Source organism: Lithobates pipiens, unplaced genomic scaffold, assembly GCF_037356315.1.
Source record: "Lithobates pipiens isolate NorthernLeopardFrog02 unplaced genomic scaffold, aLitPip1_a1.2 Scaffold_8, whole genome shotgun sequence".
NCBI classification, from domain to species: Eukaryota; Metazoa; Chordata; class Amphibia; order Anura; family Ranidae; genus Lithobates; species Lithobates pipiens.
In genome coordinates, this window is record NW_027507903.1 from 658685152 (window position 1) to 658706755 (window position 21604).

Consider the following 21604-nt stretch of genomic DNA (forward strand, 5'->3'; position numbering starts at 1 on the left):
CATACAAGTTACTGAATTAAAGAATCATAAAAGTTACCGAGTTAAAGAATCATACAAGTTACCGAGTTAAAGAATCATACAAGTTACCGAGTTAAAGAATCATACAAGTTACCGAGTTAAAGAATCATACAAGTTACCGAGTTAAAGAATCGTACAAGTTACCGAGTTAAAGAATCGTACAAGTTACCGAGTTAAAGAATCGTACAAATTACCGAGTTAAAGAATCATACAAGTTACCGAGTTAAAGAATCATACAAGTTACTGAGTTAAAGAATCATACAAGTTACTGAGTTAAAGAATCATACAAGTTACCGAGTTAAAGAATCATATCAGTTTTTAGAACACAGTACACTGAAAGAAACACAAGTCACCACCAGTAAAACAATACACTAAACCAATGAGGTAGCAGCAGTGATCAGGTGGTACGGACAGCCTAAGGCCCTTTCACACTCCTGCGACTTGTCCTGCGACTTGAGACTGCAAAGTCACATGACAAGTCACACCCCATGATTTCCAACGAGTTCAGTTCATATCTGTGCGACTTCAAAGTAGTTTTTGTCCGACTTTGATGCGACTTGTGGCAGAGACCTCAAGATTACACAGACATTGCTTCAAGTCGTGGCAAAAATCATGGCAAAAGCACTTGACTTTCAAGTCGCACAAGTGTGAAAATAGCCTTAACAATTGAATTTTACTACCAGGGGTACATCGCCCATGGTAGTGGTAGTAAAATCTGATCATCATTCCTGCGCATGCGCTGTAAAGACTACGGGCAAATCTGATGGCTAGCAATGTTAACTGTGAAGTTGGCCCATCAGAATGCAGTTCACATGCACAAAAATCCACTTTTCATTTAGGCTCCATTTCCACTTGTGCAACTTGTCCTGCGACTTTGTACTCTATGATTTCCAATGAGTATTATTCGTATCTGTGCCACTTCAAAGTAGTCCCTGCACTACTTTGGTCCCACTTTGATGCAACTTGAGATCCATAGACCTCCGGAATACACAGGCATTGTTTTAAAGTCGCATCAGAATTGCGGCAGAATTGTGCAACTTTCAGGCTGCGTTAGCCTGAAAAGCCGGAAAGTTGCACGATTCTGCTGCGACTTGAAGCCACGCCTGTGTATTCTGGAGGTTTATGGACCTCAAGTCACATTAAAATGGGACCAAAGTAGTGCAGGGACTACTTTGAAGTCGCTGTGACTTGAAGTCGCACAGATATGAATGGTACTCATTGGAAATCATTGGGTACTTCTTGTCATGCAACTTTGCAGTCCCAAGTCGCAGGACAAGTTGCACAAGTGGAAACAGAGCCTAAATGAAAAGCGGGGTTTGTATGCATGTGAACTGCATTCTGGGGCAACTTCACAGTTAACATTGCTAACCATCAAATTTGCGGAAACCTAGGTTCAGGGCCAGTTCACACTGCTGCATAGTGCAAAATCGCATGCGAATTGCACTGCAGTGCAAATCACAGGCGATGTCCGTGCAATGCGAATTTCAGCCATACAGATAGTATGGCTGAAATCGTATCGCATTCGGACTAAACTCGCACAGGAACCTTTTTTTGGTCCGCACCAGAATCAGATCGCATGGCACCCATGCGATCCGATTCATGTCCAAACTGACACTTTGCAGTGCGACATGCGAGCTGAAATGGGGTTGTCATTAACATTGTATGACACTCCCCAGCAGATCGCATATGTCGCTGTGAACTGTTGTGCGAGTCGGGTGCGATGCAGGAACCCGTAGTGGAATCGCAGGGTTCCTGCATCGCACAGCCTAACACAGCTGTTTGCGTATCACCAAAATTCATGACACTGAGCTCATCTGACAACAATAGACTTGTGCTCTGCGCCGATCAACTAAATCAAAGTAAACGTCTGGAGGAGGAGCTGCCAACCTTCTGTGTGAATCACTCTTCTGATGCTAATCATTTAATATGGTTGAATCAGAGCTTCGGTTCTATGTTTGTCAGTAGACTCAGCGAGTGATCCGAAGAACCATAGAATCCATTCATTGAATCGCTTCATTTCAGTGAGCAGTTCCAAATGAACCGATTCACTTTAAAGATCCGGACTTCCCATCACTAGTCTGATTGTCTGGTGCCTCCTCTTTGTCATCATCTAAAGCAAAAACTTGTAAATGGCCTTGTGACCTCGTAGATCTTTGTGCGGGCAAATGTCTCGAAAAATGGGGTCTTCAGGCTATAGTTCAGACTCCAGAGTGTGTTGTGTTGCACATTGGCAACAGGCTGTTTGTTTTGTTTACTGACATATTTTACATGTACCCTGGAGTATTTCTTTAACTGCTGCTCATTTTTGTCTAGTGGTTTTTGTTTTAGAAGTTTTAGACACACTGATCCTTGGATCCCCATTCCCCGGAGGTGGTCGGACACGTTTTCCATGCACCCTCAGTTATTAAAGCGGGAGTCCGCCGGGAGTCCGCCTTTTTTTTTTTTTTTTAAAAGCCACCAGCTACAAATACTGCAGATGCTGACTTTTAAAATAATGACCCTTACCCGCCCAGCACGCCCGCGATGTCGGCACCCGAAGCCGATCTCTCAATCGTCTCTCGGGTGCTGCCGCCGCCATCGTGGGGAATGGGAATCAGGAAGTGGAGCCTTGCGGCTTCATTTCCCAGTTCCCTACTGCGCATGCGCGAGTCGCGCTGCGCAATAAGGATGGTCCCCGCTGTCTCTGGGATCCGTGTGTTTCCCAGCGGACAGCGGGGGACCTTCGGAAAGGGGCGTAGATTCTGCGGAAAGGGGCGTTCCTTCTGCAGATATCTATGCTGGAAGTGGGTGTAGATACCTGTACTGTACAGGTACCTGCACCCCCCCCTCCCCCCTGAAAGGTGCCAATTGTGGCGCCGGAGGGGGGGGAGGGTTCCAATGAGCGGAAGCTCCACTTTAGGGTGGACCTCCGCTTTATGACCTGCATAGGTCTTGAAGGCTCAGGGAGAGACCAGACCACTGCAGTATCAGAGGGGAGCAGATGAAGCACTGGGATATGGAAGGTTCAGTAATTGCCCAGGAGTGATAATCTACCTAGCCTAGAACAGAAGTGGGGCTTATTCAATCAGTGGCCACACGAAATTTATAACCTTTAAAAAGTAGCCGGCTATTATTTATGAAACTACTTTTTTTTTAGTAGGTCATCCCTAATGTAATGGCTTCTGCTTGGTGAGTGAGTGTAATATATAACTTGATATTAATAGCTGGTATAGCTGATATGTTTTTCTGCAAGTGCAACTGATCTTCCATATTTGCGACAGTCAGTTAGTCTGGATGAGGTAGATTAGTTACGCGGTGGTTGGTGGTCATCAGGGGCGTACTGACAACTTATGGGGCTTACAGATGGCCGCCACGTGGCAGCCTTTTTTTTTTTTTAGAGGAGGGGCACCAAGCTCGGCGACATGCAGGGTGGCAGGAGACCTAGAGCTGGTGACCCAGTAAAGGCACCACGAGCCTCTCATGGGCAGTGCCACCTTAACATCATGGTCCCCTGGGCAAAACACTGCACTGGGACCCCTACCAGGGAGATGATGATCTGTGGCATGTATAGTGAACCAGGCGAACAATGGGCATGGTCAATGGGAGAGTCTTAACCACTTCAGCCCCGGAAGTATTTACCCCCTCCCTGACCAGAGCACTTTTTGCTATTCGGCACTGCGTCGCTTTAGCTGACAATTGCGCAGTCGTGCGAGGTTGTACCCAAACAAAATTGATGTCCTTTTGTTCCCACAAATAGAGCTTTCTTTTGTGGGATTTTTAGTTTTTTTATAAACGAAAAAAGGCAGACAATCTTTTTTAAAAAGCAATATTTTTTACTTTATACTATAAAAAAAAAAGTAAGATAGATAGATAGATATACACACACACATACATTTTTTTTTCCAGAGTTTAGGCCAATATGTACTCTTCTACATATTTTTGTTAAAAAATAAAAAATAAAATCACAATAAACGTATATTGATTGGTTTGTGCAAAAGTTATAGCGTCTACAAAATAGGGAATAGATTTATGGCATTTTTGTTATAATTTTTTTTTTTTTTTTACTAGTAATGACGGCGGGACTGCGACATTATGGCAGACAGATTGGACACTTTTGACATGCCCTACATCAGAGCCCCCAGAGTGCCACCTTCCATGAATATCCCCTTACACACACACACACACACACCTTTGCACCTTGGTGCTTGGTGAGGTAGGCAGCTGGCATAGAGCCAGCGGAATAGTGAGCTGCAGTGGTTGGCCTCAGATTGGGCAGTGGGGTATATGAATAAAAGCTGTGCACCATGTTATCACTGCACAGGTGTGCACCCAGACCTGCCTTGCATATACACACACACACACATGCATGCACAGTATACACACAGTATATATATATATATATATATATATATATATACATATATATACACTGTGTGTATACTGCGCATGTGTATATATATATATATATATATATATATATATATATATACTGTGTGTGTGTATACTGTGCAGGCGTATGTGTGTGTGTATACTGTGCACTACTGTGTGTGTATACTGTGCACTACTGTGTGTGTGTGTCTGTGTGTCTGTAAGTATACTGTGCACGTAGTATACAAACACAAGCATGCACAGTACGCATACAGTATACATATACACAGTACACACACCAGCACTTTTTACCCAAAAAGTCTAATGGAACACACTGCTGCCTCCGTCTCTTGGCATGCTGAGACTTGTAGTACCCCAGCAGCTCACAGACACAGGAAGTAGTAATGGATGGGGGAGGGGACTGTGCCTGTGTACTGGTGGGCAGGTAATGAGTAGGGAGGTGTAGCAGAGATTGGGGGGAGACATTCAGCACATGTACTTCCTCCAGAAGCAGTTCACTTCTCCTCAGACAAACGATCTAACTGCTTCAGAGACAGGAAGAGCTCTGCTTGAGCAAACACAGCCTCCCCTCCCCCTTGCTGACAGGGGTAAACCACTCATAATAATACATTCAGCTCAGTTGCTCACCTTCTATCAGGCTGCAGGCTGTGCCCTCCATCTTCTTCTTCTCTCCTCCAGCTGTCGGCATCTCCTGCTCATATCTCAAATAAGCCGCGCTGTAGAAGGGGACGGGTACACTCTTTTCCCATTGGCTGAGGAGGCAGTGGAGAGGCGGGGCAACTACAATCTCGGGATTTTTACATTAAAAGTATGTCAGTAAGGGACATTTCAGGGACAGAAGTAACAAAAACTGATTTTTTACATACTGTCCCTGGTTTTTATTATGGCTGACAACCCTGATGGGGCCCCCTAGTGGCCGGGCCCTCGGTCCGTGACCGAGTGACCGAATGGTCAGTCCGCCCCTGGTGGTCATGGTCACTGGTCAGCACTTAGGCCTCCATTACACTTTAAAATTTTCTCCAGCCGGCCGTGCGACCAAGCGGATAAAATCTTTGGGAGATTCCCCTTTACAGTTCCACGGCTCGGTGTGTAGAGGGGAATCCCTTTGTACTCTGGCCGGGGAGGACACACAGCTCCGCCACGGTCAGAGTACAGGAAAGTACTACATCTTCCTGCACAGCTCTGCAAATCTGGGATGACGCAGCAAATTGACACAGACACCACTATCTTCTACACACACATTTATTAGGTGCATCTCACTGAAGTGAATATCAAAAATGGAAAACTGGTATCTGTAGAAGTGAAAACATCTCAAGATGTTACATGATTGTCTACAAGGGCTGGGAGATAAATAATTGCCTTTATGTATGGTTACGGTGAAGAAGCCATGTGTAATGTATGTATTGTCTTATCTATCTAATGTATTTGCTTTTCCTCACAGGTGAAGTCTTCATCCTGGAACTCCACCCGGTGGATGAGGAGTCCAACCAGCCCGCGTCTGGTTGGCCTGACCGTCCTTCCTCCCTAGCAGCTTCTCCAGGGCCCTTCCATCCTCCGCTATCCTCCCCCCACCTGGACACAGCCATGGGTGCCGCCTCCTCCTCCTCCTCAGTGCCTCAAGCCGAGGTTTCCCCATCCCCCCCCTCCAGAGCCACATTTGGATTACCTGCGGCGCATTGTGGAGGTCCAAGAGAGACATTACGCCTTTTCCAGGAGTCTAGGGCGCTCCTTGGGCCTCCACAATCGCCGTCAATATGTGGCTCTGGAGAGGTGCCGAAGGAGCCTTCAGAGGCAACTGGAGGCTATTCGGCACCTTGGTGAGCAGATGACTGGGATCAATATGTCCCTACAGCGTCTGCTCACCAGGTTGGGGGAGGACATGTAAATCGTTTTTAGTTTAGTTTTATATATTTTTGTATGTTTTTATTTTTCAAAATTTAAAAAATTGTTGTTTAGAACTACTTGTTTTCTTGAGTTTTGTTTTCTTTGTTAGATTCATTATGTATGTGATGTTTATCTAAATTAACTACTCCATTTATTGTTACAAACTTAGTAGAGGCCTTATCATTGTGCTTTTCCTACATTTAACCATCAGGCTGAACTTAGAAAATGTAAGAGATTTCTCTCTACACTATTTCACTGTGCAGAGGGTAATCCCATGTATATTGTGTCCAGCAGTGGCGGAATTATCAGGGTCGCAACAGTCGCAAGCGTGACTGGGCCATGTAGTTAACAATAAAAGTAGTGTGTATCTATCACAGGGTGGTTTCTGTGGATACTCTCAAAGGTAAAAAATCTAATTGCCATGTCCTTTAAATAGCTTGAAATAAAGCAAAATGAGGGGGAAAAAAATGGGGAGAGGGGAGAAAAACCCACACACAAAAAAAACTAAAAAAAAGTGTTGGTTATGTTGGACTTTTTAGGCGTAATATTATATTTAAGTACACAAAAGGGAAAAACAAGAAAAGAAAAGGAATATATATAAAAAAAAAATTATTTATAAAAAAAGAGTAAAAGCATATCAAGTACTGCTTTATATCCTGTCTATATTGGTACATTTTAGGCAATAACCATATCTGTATCTATTAGTTATATATACCCAAAGATTGAAAAATTGCTCATTAATATTCAATATAAGAAAGGATTACACTAGACAGGGTATTAATTACAGAACCGATCTTAAATATATTCTGGCGCTCTACATGTTTCGCGTTTTGGTCAACGCTTCCTCAGGAGCTTTATCAAATTTTTTACATTTCTTCATGGGGGCACCCCAAGAGAAATATGAAGGAAGAAAAAGGAGAACAGCAAGGAAGTATTTCTCTAGGCAGATAGAGCGATTTTCACATCGACATCACACTTTTATATGTATAGGAGCCTGCGGTTAGCATAAGGGCTTCAGATATTTATGGTATAAGGCAGCAACGGGAGGTGATTTTGCACCATACTCTCTTAAATTCAGTTAGCCAATTTCTGTATCTTCTCCAACAAGGTAAAATGTAGGCGAGCTTGTCTCAATAGCTTCAGGGTTCAGAGGGGGACCTTTGAGCCCCTTAGGTGTCTTCCTCTACCAGGAGATAGGGCCCTGTAGTTCTCCACCACTTCAGGGGGCCCACTGGCCGCCCGCCCGACGTGTGAAGGGCCCACCTGCCTGTCCAAGGTTTGTGTCTGTCGGGTTCATGCCGCGGGGAGGGGGGCTTTCACCCACTGCAAGGGGAGAGACCTTGAGAGAGAAGCGCTCCGCCCCCGCCTATCCACAGGCAGAGAGACTGTAAGGGAGGTGGAGCAGACACGTAAAAAACTGGGCAGACCAATTCATTGAAGGCGGTGGAGGATCTCTCCCCTCTGCGACTGTGCAGTGTTTAGGAATGAGATCGGTGGTGGGGGGATGGGATCAGTAAGAGGTCCCCCTCCAGTACCACCATTGCCCCCCTCCAGTACCACCACTGCATTGGTGACACACGCTGCATTGGGGACACAGGCTGCACTAGTGGACACAGTCTGCACTGGTGGACGCAGGCTACATTGGTGTCACACGCTGCATTGGGGGTCAAACGCTGCACTGGTGGACACAGGCTGCACTGGTGTCACATGCTGCACTGGGGACACAGGCTGCACTGGTGTCACAGGCTGCATTGGGGGACACAGGCTGCACTGGTGTCACACACTGCACTGGGGACACAGGCTGCACTGGTGTCACACGCTGCACTGGGGATACATGCTGCACTGGTGTCACACGCTACACTGGTGTCACACGCTGCATTGGGGGACACAGGCTGCATTGGGGGACACAGGCTGAACTGGTGTCACACGCTGCACTGGTGTCACAGGCTGCATTGGTGTCATAGGCTGCATTGGTGGACACAGGCTGCACTGGTGGACACAGGCTGCATTGGGGACACAGGCTGCACTGGTGGACACACGCTGCACTGGGGACACAGGCTGCACTGGTGGACACACGCTGCACTGGGGACACAGGCTGCACTGGTGTCACAGGCTGCACTGGGGACACAGGCTGCACTGGTGTCACATGCTGCACTGGTGTCACACGCTGCACTGGTGTCACAGGCTGCATTGGGGGACACAGGCTGCATTGGTGTCCCACGCTGCATTGGGAGTCACGCGCTGCACTAGTGTCACGCGCTGCACTGGGGACACAGGCTGCATTGGGGGTCACACGCTGCACTGGTGTCCACACGCTGCACTGGTGTCCACACGCTGCACTGGTGTCACACGCTGCACTGGGGGACACAGGCTGCACTGGTGTCACACGATGCACTGGGGACACAGGCTGCACTGAGGACACAGGCTGCATTGGGGGTCACACGCTGCGCTGGTGTCCACACGCTGCACTGGTGTCACAGGCTGCACTGGGGGACACAGGCTGCATTGGGGGACACAGGCTGCACTGGTGTCACACGCTGCATTGGGGACACAGGCTGCACTGGTGGACACATGCTGCACTGGTGTCCCATGCTGCATTGGTGTCACAGGCTGCATTGGTGACACAGGCTGCACTGGGGGACACAGGCTGCACTGGGGGACACAGGCTGCACTGGTGTCACACGCTGCATTGGGGACACAGGCTGCATTGGTGGACACACGCTGCACTGGTGTCACACGCTGCACTGGGGACACACGCTGCACTGGGGACACAAGCTGCATTAGGGGTCACACTGGGGGACACACGCTGCACTGGTGGACACACGCTGCACTGGTGGACACACGCTGCACTGGTGTCACACGCTGCACTGGGGGTCACACGCTGCGCTGGTGACACACGCTGCACTGGGGGACACAGGCTGCACTGGGGGACACAGGCTGCATTGGGGGACACAGGCTGCATTGGGGGACACATGCTGCACTGGTGTCACACGCTGCACTGGTGTCACAAGTTGCACTGGGGGACACAGGCTGCACTGGGGGACACAGGCTGCACTGGGGGACACAGGCTGCACTGGTGTCACACGCTGCATTGGGGACACAGGCTGCATTGGTGGACACACGCTGCACTGGTGTCACATGCTGCACTGGGGACACACGCTGCACTGGGGACACAAGCTGCATTAGGGGTCACACTGGGGGACACACGCTGCACTGGTGGACACACGCTGCACTGGTGGACACACGCTGCACTGGTGTCACACGCTGCATTGGGGTCACACGCTGCGCTGGTGTCCACACGCTGCACTGGTGACACACGCTGCACTGGGGGACACAGGCTGCACTGGGGGACACAGGCTGCATTGGGGGACACATGCTGCACTGGTGTCACACGCTGCACTGGTGTCACAGGCTGCATTGGTGACACAGGTTGCACTGGGGGACACAGGCTGCATTGGGGACACAGGCTGCACTGGTGTCACACGCTGCATTGGGGACACAGGCTGCAATGATGGACACGGGCAGGCTGCATTTTTTGGGCATGGATAAAGTTGTTCATAGAAGCTTCCTCTTGACAGGTATGGTAAGTTTAAATCAGAAACAGAAATGTTTTACTTTGTTATACATTGTAAAAAAAAACATAGTATCAAAATAATGCTTTTTCCTGATTTCTTTCACCGGGGCCCTGAGGTTTCTAGTTACGCCTCTGGTGTCCAGTCACACCTTTCAGCTTTCCCTCCACCAGAATACACAGCAGATAGTTACAGCAGGGGTTAACCATACAGCCCTCAACAGTTTACAGGGCATAGGTTGAAGGCTTGCAATCATGAGGGCAACAGTTAACTGGACAGAGGTTCACAGGCTGAGGCTAGCGCAATCACAAGGGGCAACAGCTCAAAGGGCAGGCATCATTTCCAGGGCTTGAGTAACATGGCAGCAGGGTAGATTACTTACACCGGTGACTTCAGACAATTGCAGATGGTCGGGAAACAGGCGGTGTCATTGTTATTTGTTATGCAGTGATCTTCCTCTTGTTGCTTTCCTCCCCTCATGTGTTCAGACTAAGAGGCCAGCCAATTCCACCTGGTGGTTTTTATAACCTCTCCTCTAAGCATGACTCCACCCCAGGCCCTATCAGGGAACCCTATATTAACCTGTGCACCGCAAGCTAGTGGTGATTAGCAACCACTATCCATGGTGTGTTTGGCTTCCTGGTTCCTGCTTGCTGTGTGCTCTACATTTGTCTCTGTTACCGACCTTGGCGTGTTCTCAGTGATTCCTGTCTGCTTGTGACCCTGACTTTTTGGCATGTCCACAACCATCCCTGTCTGCCTGTGACCTGGAACCTTTGGCGTGTACTCTGTTGTTCCTGTCTGCTAGTTGCCCTGAACTCTGCCTTATCCCCTTACTATCATTGTCGTCCCAGCCTGCTGCTTCCTTCTCCTGTAGTCTATTGAGAGCATGAGCTGTGAGACCCTAGGGGCCGCGACCTGGAGCCAGACTGCAGTGAAGTCCATCCTCACCACTGGAGGCTCTGGTGAACACCTGCTGGCTCTTAGACTCCGCGCCCTGGGGAATCTATGCTCCAGCTCCCATTGGGATCTGTGTTAGTGATCCTGTAGACCTGTGTCCTGAATCTCCCTGGGTACAATCCGCAGCAGTCAGTCCTAAGATCCGCTACCTGTACCTAGCGGCGCACTTCTGACTTCTACGGAGTGCATCTGTCACCTGGTCTCAGGTGACCTGACAGGCGGAGGATCAGAGAGGGCCCTGGTGTCCCCAGGGTCAGAGATGGCAAATAGGAGGGGTCGTGGGCATCTGGGTGCAGCTCAGCAGTGACCAACTAATCTATCTTGCATAGAATCACTTTTCTTGAGTTGACAGTCGCTCCATCAATAATAATCAATCATTGTCTCTTATTTCCAGACCATCATACAAAAAATGGTTAAATTAGCACACGTTGCTATTTGTATGTACAAAGACAGCAACACGTGAGCAGTAGCGCCACGTCAAGGCTTTAACCCTTGCTACTGTCCATTCACACAACATTCATTCATGCAATCACACACACTCTAGTCACTCTACACATACACAATTACACATTCATTACAAAAAAGGGTGATGGAAGGAATAAAGGGAGTAATTGGATTGCTTGAAAAAAACGAATTCTATTTAAATCGTGGGGTCACACCGAAGAGAACTGCTATTGTGAATGTCAACTTCAAGTGGTAAGAAAATAAAAAAAATGCTTTTCCTCAACATTTGGATGGTTCCTCTGAGCCCCATGTATCTTCTTCACATGGTGGCAATGATTCAGGTCTCACAAGTTAAGGGTAGGGTAACCCAGCTTGGGGAGGGTAAATTTGAGGAAAGTTATTTGTTCCATCAAATGGGGTGTTAGTTGTGCACGGTGTGGATTAAGGATGTTCCCAGTAATAGAGAAAACTCTCTCACTTTGCACACTGGTTGGAGGACAGGATAGTAGTTTCTGGGCAAGCAGGCAAAGACAAGGCCACACACTTTTCTTACCATCCCAATAGGTCAAAGGGTCCTCTGTAGGAAGCAAAGGGGCTTCATATAGGTAGGCCCTGACCATTTCAGAGGCACTGCTCCCCTCTCGATTACCTGCTGCTTGACCTGCATCCACCAGATTGTCAAGTGCCTCTACCCAACATGCACATGCTCCACTCAGTTGTTTTTGAGTGATGGTCCCGGGCCTTGGAATAGCAGACATTGCAGGTGAATGTTCCAAATCGGCCTCAATTGGCATACCTCTTTGTTGCTGCAAATTATGGACTCTTTCAATGAGTTTTTCTTTCCAGTAGGAAAGGCTGTTGTCTCTGAGTGCCAGTTTACCTTTGATCCTGGGATCACACAGGGTAGCCAGCATGAGTTCAGGGCTTTTGCGGACACGGTCATTTAGCCGATCTTTTAAATTGTCTTGTAGCTTTCTGATGAAAGACGCTACATCGGCATGAAGTGGGCTGCCACAAACAGGCTCACTGCTTTCTTGGAATGATCGCATCTTATCTATGAGATAGGTAAACAAGGGTATGACCTGTCCTAGGCTGGCATTGCTCTGACTCAAGTTTTCCGTCACATTACGAAAAGGTTTTAAGACAGAAACAAGCTGGCCAATTATACACCAGTCATCACGTCCCAGTGTGGAATCAATCCCAATGCTATGGTGAGATGATATATTGTGGATGGCTGTCTTTTGCTCCAAAATGCGTTCCAGCATTTCCAGGGTATAGTTCCAACGGGTGCTGACATCTTGTTTCAGGCGATGTATGGGGAGTCCTGATTGTTCTTGCTCCTCCCTCAACAGTTGACTAGCAAGTACACTGCGGTGGAAATGCCCTGCAATTTTCCTGCAAAGGTCCAAGATTTGAGCAATCTTGTTGTTTTTCTCCACTGGGATTGCACCCTTGACCACTAAATGCAGTATGTGTGCAGAACAGCGCACACCGACAAAAGATCCATCTTGGAGCGCTTTGACCATGTTTGAACCTCCGTCTGTTACTATGAACCCAACAGAAACATTGGTGACTGCCCGCTCTCCAAACCAATTGGCCAACATCGCTCTAATTACCCGTAATATGTTGGCAGAGCTGTGTCTCTCATCACGGACTTCTGTGTGGAGCAGGAAAGCTTGATAACCCTGCTGGTCTTGAGCTGCAGACCTGCTTCCTGATGAAGTTTGAGCTCTTGCAGTAGTGCCACCACCAACAGGCACAGTGGCCTGCCACCAGTGTGCAGTCAAAGACAGGAAAGCATGTTGACCGCTGGGAGCTGTCCACAAATCAGTGGTCAAATGAATTGTCTGACCCTCAGCTTTGGCCATTTTTTCCTTTAATAATGCAACACACGAATGGTATAGTGCTGGAACAATCTTTCTGCTGAAAGTTGTTTGTGCAGGAACAACGTATCGTGGAGCAAGGGCATGCATCAGCTGTTTAAATGGCTCCCCTTCAATCGTGCGAAAAGAGGCTCCTCCAACAGCAATGAATTGGCCAATGAGGCGGGTGATCTTGTTGGCCTGCTGTTTTGACATGCCCTTGGAACTAAAGCCAACAAAACTGTCTAAGGTAGGCTGATAATGTCCTTGGGAGGATGAGGAGCCTGATTGGGCCTGCAGTGGAACTACTGCATGTGGACGGTTTATCCTAATTGAACCCTCTCTATGGGCTGTGCTCTGAGTCTGTGGTGTGGTTGAGGAGGTACCACCAGTACAGTCAGTCTTTTATGCTGCTTCCTGCACTACCATCTTTTTCTGCCTCTGCCCGCAGTAAAGCAGAACTGCGGTGATTTCTGAGATGAAGGTTCATGCCAGCGTTGGTTAAATGTCCCAACTTTTTACCCCTGCTGACTTGCTTCCCACACAACTTGCACTTTGCAAAGAACCCGCCTTCCACTGTTTGGAAGTATTTCCACACATTGCTGCGGCGGGATGCAGCCCCTTTACCCTGATCACTAGTAGTAGTAGTAGTATGGGCTGATATAGCTGCAGCAGGGAGCACACCAGTGGTGGAAGCTGTTGCCACTACAGTTACACTTGGTGAACTAGTGCTAATTGCAGGGGTGCTGGGGAGGTCAGTGTTATCATCACAGGATTCTTCCTCCATAATAACAGAGGGAGAAGGGGAGTTAGCAGCAGATGAGAAAAGTGGACTGCTACCTGTCCTACTCCTCACAGAATATTCCTCTTGCACGTTCTCTACGTCATGCTGCAACTCTTGTGGGGTAAGAGTGTATAAAACGTCTGCAGTGGTTGGGGAAAGAGGAGCATCACATTCAGAATCATTCTCTTGGGCCAATGACAAAAAAGTCTCGCACTCTGTCTCTGCTGCTGTCTCCCTCAATTGCTTCTTTGGGGAGCTGGGCAGTGTCACTGGCGGTGTGATTGGTGGTTGTGAGTGTACAGGCAACTCCACTTGTTTTATACTAGGTTTCTTGCCTATCCCATAAAAATAAGAAGCCTTGACACCTGTAGTAGCAGAAGGAAGCACTGCACTGGCAGTGAAAGTGGCAGCAGATGGTGGTCTGGCAGGAAAACTCCTAGTAGAACTGGTGCTGGTGGTGGAACTAGCTTTGCTGGTGGCAGTGGTGGTGGCACCCACTGTTGTGGACAGCATGTTTGTGGTGGCAGAAGCGTCAGAGACACTAGTAGCAGAGACCTTGCCACTTCTTTTAGCAAGGCGTCCACCGTGACCGCGACCACGACCACTACCTCTACCTGCCTTCGCGTTTCAAGTAGAAAGGTACATTGTGTTTCTGTATATATATTATATACTCGTTCAAACAGAAACTGGTGGACTGGTGATAGCGATCACTGATCAGACAAGTAACAAGTCTAATAAATCCCCACACATCACAGGCAGCCTCTGAGGCTATCATAGCAACACTAGAATCATTAAGGTTCTCACACTAACACTATAGCAGTAAATGGCTTAAAAATATTGTAATGATAAAGCTAGAGGTGTGCACCCTCATCCCAATAGGTTAGGTTAAAACAGTGTTTCTCAAATCCAGTCCTCAGGCCCCCCCAACAGGTCATGTTTTCAGGTTTTCCATTATTTTTCACAGGTGATTTGATCAGTTTCACTGCCTTAGCAATTACCACAGCCGTTTCATCTGAGGGAAATCCTGAAAACATGACCTGTTGGGGGGGGCCTGAGGACTGGATTTGAGAAACACTGGGTTAAAAGAAGGTGTTAACATCTCTGGTCTCCTATCAGAGACATCAACGGGAGAAAGTGAGCATAGGGACTATTACGGGACACATGTATACTTTTAGACAATAGATTGGTGTCAAGACACTAGATCATATTAAAAACAATTTATTCAAGAGAGAAAAATATACAGAAATATACAAGTAAAATATCTCAGAATACAGTTGGTAGAGATGCGTAAGGTAATTGCTCAACTAGTTTCGCTTCGCAGCTTCATCAGCACATTACCTAAGTCTGGAGATATATGATGTCCTGATGAAGCTGCGAAGCGAAACTAGTTGAGCAATTACCTTACGCATCTCTACCAACTGTATTCTGAGATATTTTACTTGTATATTTCTGTATATTTTTCTCTCTTTAATAAATAGTTTTTAATATGATCTAGTGTCTTGATACCAATCTATTGTCTAAAAGTATACATGTGTCCCGTAATAGTCCCTATGCTCACTTTCTCCCGTTGATGTCTCTGATAGGAGACCAGAGATGTTAACACCTTCTTTTAACCTAACACTATAGCATCAGATTTTTAGGAAAAAGCTAAGTTGAACTGTAGCTTGCTTCACTATTGTTCTGCTGCTGTGCTTATGCTTGATTGCTAAATGATTCAGGAACACAAACGGACGAGCTAAGATCGACTGTCTTCTGAAATAATTCAGTGCGTCTGTCTCTCTCTGCTAGCAAATTGTAAGTGAATGTAAGTTGGCTGTACACGTGTTCTGTTAGTTTACTGCTCCTCCTCTTTGGTTACAATCAGCCAATAACATTCATCATCATCATTATTTTTTTTTATTTTACTTCCCCCACCCAATTCCAGAATCGTTTCTCTCTGTCGATTCTGTTCTCTCTACATCGAATATTTACTCTCTGTCAAAGCTTTTCTATATAATCTTCGACTTAGAGGTAAACAAAACTTATGCCGCGTACACACTGTCGGAGAATCCGTCGGAATGTGTCCTATCGGACCGTGTCGTCAGATAATCCGACTGTGTGTGGTATGCATCGGACTGATTCCGTTCGAATCTCCGTCGGACCCAATTTTCCAACATATTGGAAATATTTCCCATCCAACTGGGCCGGTCGGACGTAATCCGATCATGTGTAGAGAATTTTGATCGGACCAAGTGCCACGCATGCTCAGATCAAATTCCTACATCAAAGCTATTGGCTACTAGCCTGAATCTAGTCCCATCGTCACGAAATTACGTCATCACGTTCTGAAAGATCGGATTTTTTCGCCAACTTTGTCCAACCGTGTGTATGCAACAGTTTCGGACAAGATCCGACGGATTTGGTTGTGGAAATCTCCGACCGTGTGTACAGGGGCTTAGGCACATTCAACCACAGGTTTTTATTTTACTTCCCCCACCCAATTCCAGAATCGTTTCTCTCTGTCGATTCTGTTCTCTCTACGTCGAATATTTACTCTCTGTCGAAGCTTTTCTATATAATCTTGGACTAATAGAGGTAAACGAAACCTAGGCACATTCGACCACAGGTTCAATAGACAGATTGATATTGAGTCACGTCAAATCTCCTATTCTATATCGAACGGTCACTTCGAATCTTCTATTCTATATCGAACGGTCACTTCGAATCTCCTATTCTATATCGAACGGTCACTTCGAATCTCCTATTCTATATCGAACAGTCACTTCGAATCTCCTATTCTATATCGAACAGTCACTTCGAATCTCCTATTCTATATCGAACTGTTGTATCAACGAAAACGAAAAAAAAAAAACATTTATTTATGTTGGATCTTTCGTTTTTCAGATTCTGCACTTTCGTTATCGTTTGTCAAAACAAAAACGAAAATACCTGAAATTCGGACGAAAATGCATTCGGACGAAAACGAATGCACATGTCTAATTAACCCATGGTATGATGTTGAGGCTGGATTGTGACCATAGTAAGTAAAGTACACACCGGTAGTCTTTTTTTTTTTTTTCGTTTGACACAGCAGGCTGACCACTCAGGAGTAGCCACTGTACTAACTATCTGACATTAGTACAGCGAGAAGGGGACAAGTCACAGCAGTGGAGGGAGCTTGCTGGAGCAAGGAATAAAGTAAAGCTGGGTACACACGGATGGAGATTTATCCAGTTCAGCAGGGATCCCCTGAATTTCAGTGTGTGTGTAGCCCTTCCTGTTATACAGAAAGCGATCATTAGATCAGCTTCTCTTGAACAGGACTGCTGGAAGCCTTTTGTTCACTTAGTGGCTTGTAGCCAATCGGCTGCAGCACTAATAAGTGTGTACTAACAGGGTGGAGTCCCCGCTGTCAATAAAGTGTCCCAGCAGGGGGGATTCCTGCATCCGCATGGCTTGTGTAGGTGCAAGAACCTGTCAGCTAGTGATCTGAACAAAAACACCTGTGCATGTGTACCAACCTAAAGGATGTATTCACCTTTTAGAACATGAGAGGCAAAAATGTAGAGCTAACAAAAATAACAATATTAGTATGAGAGAGTGCAAAAAAGTGTTGTATGTTGTAAAAAAAAGAAGAAGGGGGAGTAGATCCGGCGCTATACCTTTAAAATATTAGTGAAAAAATTCATAAAAAAACCTATATGCGAAAAATTGTGAAAAATTGCCAGCTTGCTGGTAAATAATGAACTATTAATGTGAAACACAAAAAAAAAAACACACACAGAGAAGTCCCAACAATGCTAAATGAAAAACAAGGAAGGACGGTGCTGTTCTAAGTGCCTAAATCACTATAAGTACCACATATCAAGTGCTTAATATGCTAGCAACAACCACCTAAAAGAAATTCATAAATGCAGTTTATAAACACAAAATGGTGGTAACATCAAAAAAACACAAAATCAATCAAAAAAATATTAAAAGAATATAGAATAATAACAATGAGTGAAAGTCCTGCACTTATAAATAAACAAAAGTAGTAAAATAAATAATGATAAATAATGATAAATAATGATGATTATCTTCATAAAACAAACAGCTTCTCCCGGTGCGCTTCACAGTGAATAGTAATGCGATTACCCTCACCAGAAATCTTACCCCTACTGGGGTGGACCAGCCTCCACAGTATGAGCCACTGTGCTGCTCTCTGGCATTGGCTTGATGTTGTCCTGGGAGACGCCTGCTCTTCCGCTGGTATTATGTCCACGTTATGTATAATGAGGAAAAGACACATCCATGGTGTAGTATGTAATGACAGTTGTTTTATTAAAAAGAAGAATGCTACTCACAAAACAAATGATCACAGATCGCGTTTTAAAAATCCCGCCGGCCGCTTGCCGTCTATGTAGAAAGTGCACGTTGTATGGCCATTCCCTACGCGTTTCGTCACACCGACGTCATCTGGAGCAGCTATCTTCATGCACCTTTTACTTTATATAGGGTGCAGTGCTCTATTGCGCCTGCGCGGACAACCACCGCCATTTTGAGTGAGGGAATGCCCTCTCTCTCTATTTACCAGTACAGTTCGTATTGCACGTGACGCGTCACCGCCTTTTTAGATGAGGGAATACCCCTTGGTTCTTGGTTCGTATTGCGCCTGTGCGGCGGATCGCCGCCATTTTCAATGAGGGAATGCCCTCCCTGGCTAACATCAAAGGCTGAAAATGTATTGCAGGAAGGCGAGCACTACATCCCATACTTGCATAATTATCGTATTTCGTCCGGGGCCGCTAGTGGCTGGGAGCTGGTCAGATACCATCAGCTTGAAACCAGCGGCGTCGGAACTGCATAGATTCTACATACATCCTGGCAAATTATGGCCATACCATATAAATGGATTATTAAAACAATAATATTTACGCTAATTTTTAATCTATACAATATTACCAACACATATAAACCTTTTTAAAATTAATTAAAAAATTAATTAAAAATGAAATGGAAATGAAAATAAAAATAAAAAGTATATTTGAAATTGTTTACAAATAAGGGGAAAACGTATATACTGTTAAGAAGAAAAAAAAAAGGGGGGAATAAAACCAAAAGAGAAATAAGGAAAAGAGTGGAACGATTGAACACTCAATCCGTCTCTTAAGGGAACACATATCCAAGGGAAGTGGGGTAGAAATAAAATGGTAATAAAATGGTAACTGGTAAGTGCATCCAGCTGCATAGTGCTTAAATGACTATGCTCAGTGGACAAAAGATATATAGAAATTATATTCCTATTATGTTATGGAGTTGTGTAAGGCAAAGTATACGTGAAAAATCAATAAAAAATTATAAAAAATGATAGCCACTATTATAGCCGAGAGAAGTGAAAAAATTAAATTGAATGAATAAATTAGTGAATAGTATGAAAAAAGGAGAGTATTTCTTCTAAACTTAAATGTCCAATGTTATTATAGATGTAAAAAGTTGGAAAGCTGTGAAATAGGGGGAAAAAAAAGTGATTTGAGACATTTGAATGTATTACATTCGACCCATGAATCCCAAGTTCTAGATTTGCACTTGGGATTGGCGTGGGAACCGTATAGTTGCAACTTTTATCTGTAGGGTTACCCGAAAACCCTGAACCATGGATTTTGGTATTGTTTGTAGAAACCTATCCAGTCAACTTTAAAGGGCAAATGCCACCTATTGAATGTATGAGAGGCATCTACTTTTGTTGTTAGACATCCTGAAATCTATATCAATAGGACCTATTGACACAGGGAAAGATGTTTAAAGAAATATATAGCCACCTTGGGGCTTGGCCGGGGTGTGTATTATCTATCCCTGGGGAGGAGAGAAAGGGGTGACCAGATATATTATCCTGGAGGATATGGAAAATACGTATCATATACAACCCTCCCTAACAAAAAGGGTCAGATTTGTTGTTATAATCCTTCTATAAGTTTACATAAATTCTATGATTTATCCCCAACTTTGGGATACTCCATGTGAATAAATTTATTACATCCGAAAGTCATATCAGAGGGGTCAGAAATTAGTTAAGAAACAATTAAGGTCCAAATCTATATTCTATCCTGCTGGCTGTAAAGTATCCAGGTTGAAAATCCATCTGGTTTCATTTTGTGAGACCTTGATTGTTTTATGTTCGTCCCTCCAATGTCCCTTGATCTTATCAATTGCATAAAAAGTCATCTGGTTTGGGTCTCAATTATGAAAATCTCTAAAATGTCGTGAGACTCTGTGTTTGTGGTACCCATTTTTGATGTTGGTAAGGTGCTCCCTAATCCTGTTATGCAACTCTCGTGTGATTCGTCCCACATATTGTTTACGACAGGGGCACTCAATGACATAGGTAACATAGGTGCTGTTGCAGGTGATCAGTTCTTTGATCGTATATTCCCTTCCATTGGTAGTTGAAGTGAAGGTGGTTGTTCTTCTACTGTTTTTTTTTACTATTCCGGCATGGGAGGCATCTTCCACATTTGAAAAACCCTTTTAGGTTCTTAGCTATCTTAATTTCCCTTGGGGGGTCAATTGTGTTTCTTACTAGCTTGTTCCTCGGGGTTGGGGTCTTTCTATAAATAAAGGAAGGATTGTTTGGCAGTATCGTCTTGAGTATATCATCTGTCTTCAGGATAGGCCAATGTTTTTTTTTTTTTATCTTTTTTACTTCCTTGTGTTGTCTTTTAAAGCCTGTAAGGAAGGCGGTCTCTACGTTCTTTTTTTTTTTTAGTGTTTTTTTTTTTCCACTCGATCAACTTGTTTCTCTCCATCTTTATTACTTTCTCTTTGAGAAGTCGAAGATCTTTTTCTTTATACCCTTTGATATAAACCTTCCTATGATAACTTCCGCCTGTTATTCAAAATCTGCTATGTTACTGCAGTTCCTATATAACCGCATGAGTTGTCCCTTGGGTATATTCCTGATCCACTGTGGGTGGTGACAGCTCGAGGTCGGGATATACCCATTGCGGTCCGTGGCCTTGAAGAAAGTTTTTGTGCCCAAAGATCCTTTGTGTTTATACAGTATATCTGTAGATCTAGATAATTTATGCTCTGATTATCCCAATTTCCTGTGAACGTTATTCCGTAGATATTTTGATTGATTTCATCAAAGAAAAACTGCAGTTCTTCCTGTGTACCTCCCCAGACAATGATAATATCGTCTATGTACCTTCTGTACATTTTAAGGTTCTTTCTGGGTACTCCATATATTCGTTCCTCTTCCCAGTGATTTAGAAATAGGTTCGCCACACTGGGGGCATATTTTGCCCCCATGGCTACCCCTTTGGTTTGAACATGGCTTGTTACCAAAAATAATTGTGGCTCATTGCCAATTCTAATCCCTCTAGTATATATTCAATCTGATCCTGCTTTAAATCCGACTGTTTGTGTAGTGCCCATTCAACACTGTTTAGTCCATCTTCCTGTCTAATGTTTGTGTATAGGGAATTTACATCAATTGTTACTAATATGTCATTTTCATCAACCTTGATGTTTTGAAGTTCCCCTATTAATTGTTTACTTAATTATTATTATTATTATTAATTGTTCACAGATGTCAACGTAAATCACGGGCCGAAATTTCAAAAAGTAGTACAGAAACTACTTTTTGAAATCAGTGCAGATGCGACGTCGCACCGATTAGGATGCTGCAATTGCCGCCGATTTTACATGCAATTTGACATGTCAAATCGCACCAGTGTGAACCAGAGCTTAAT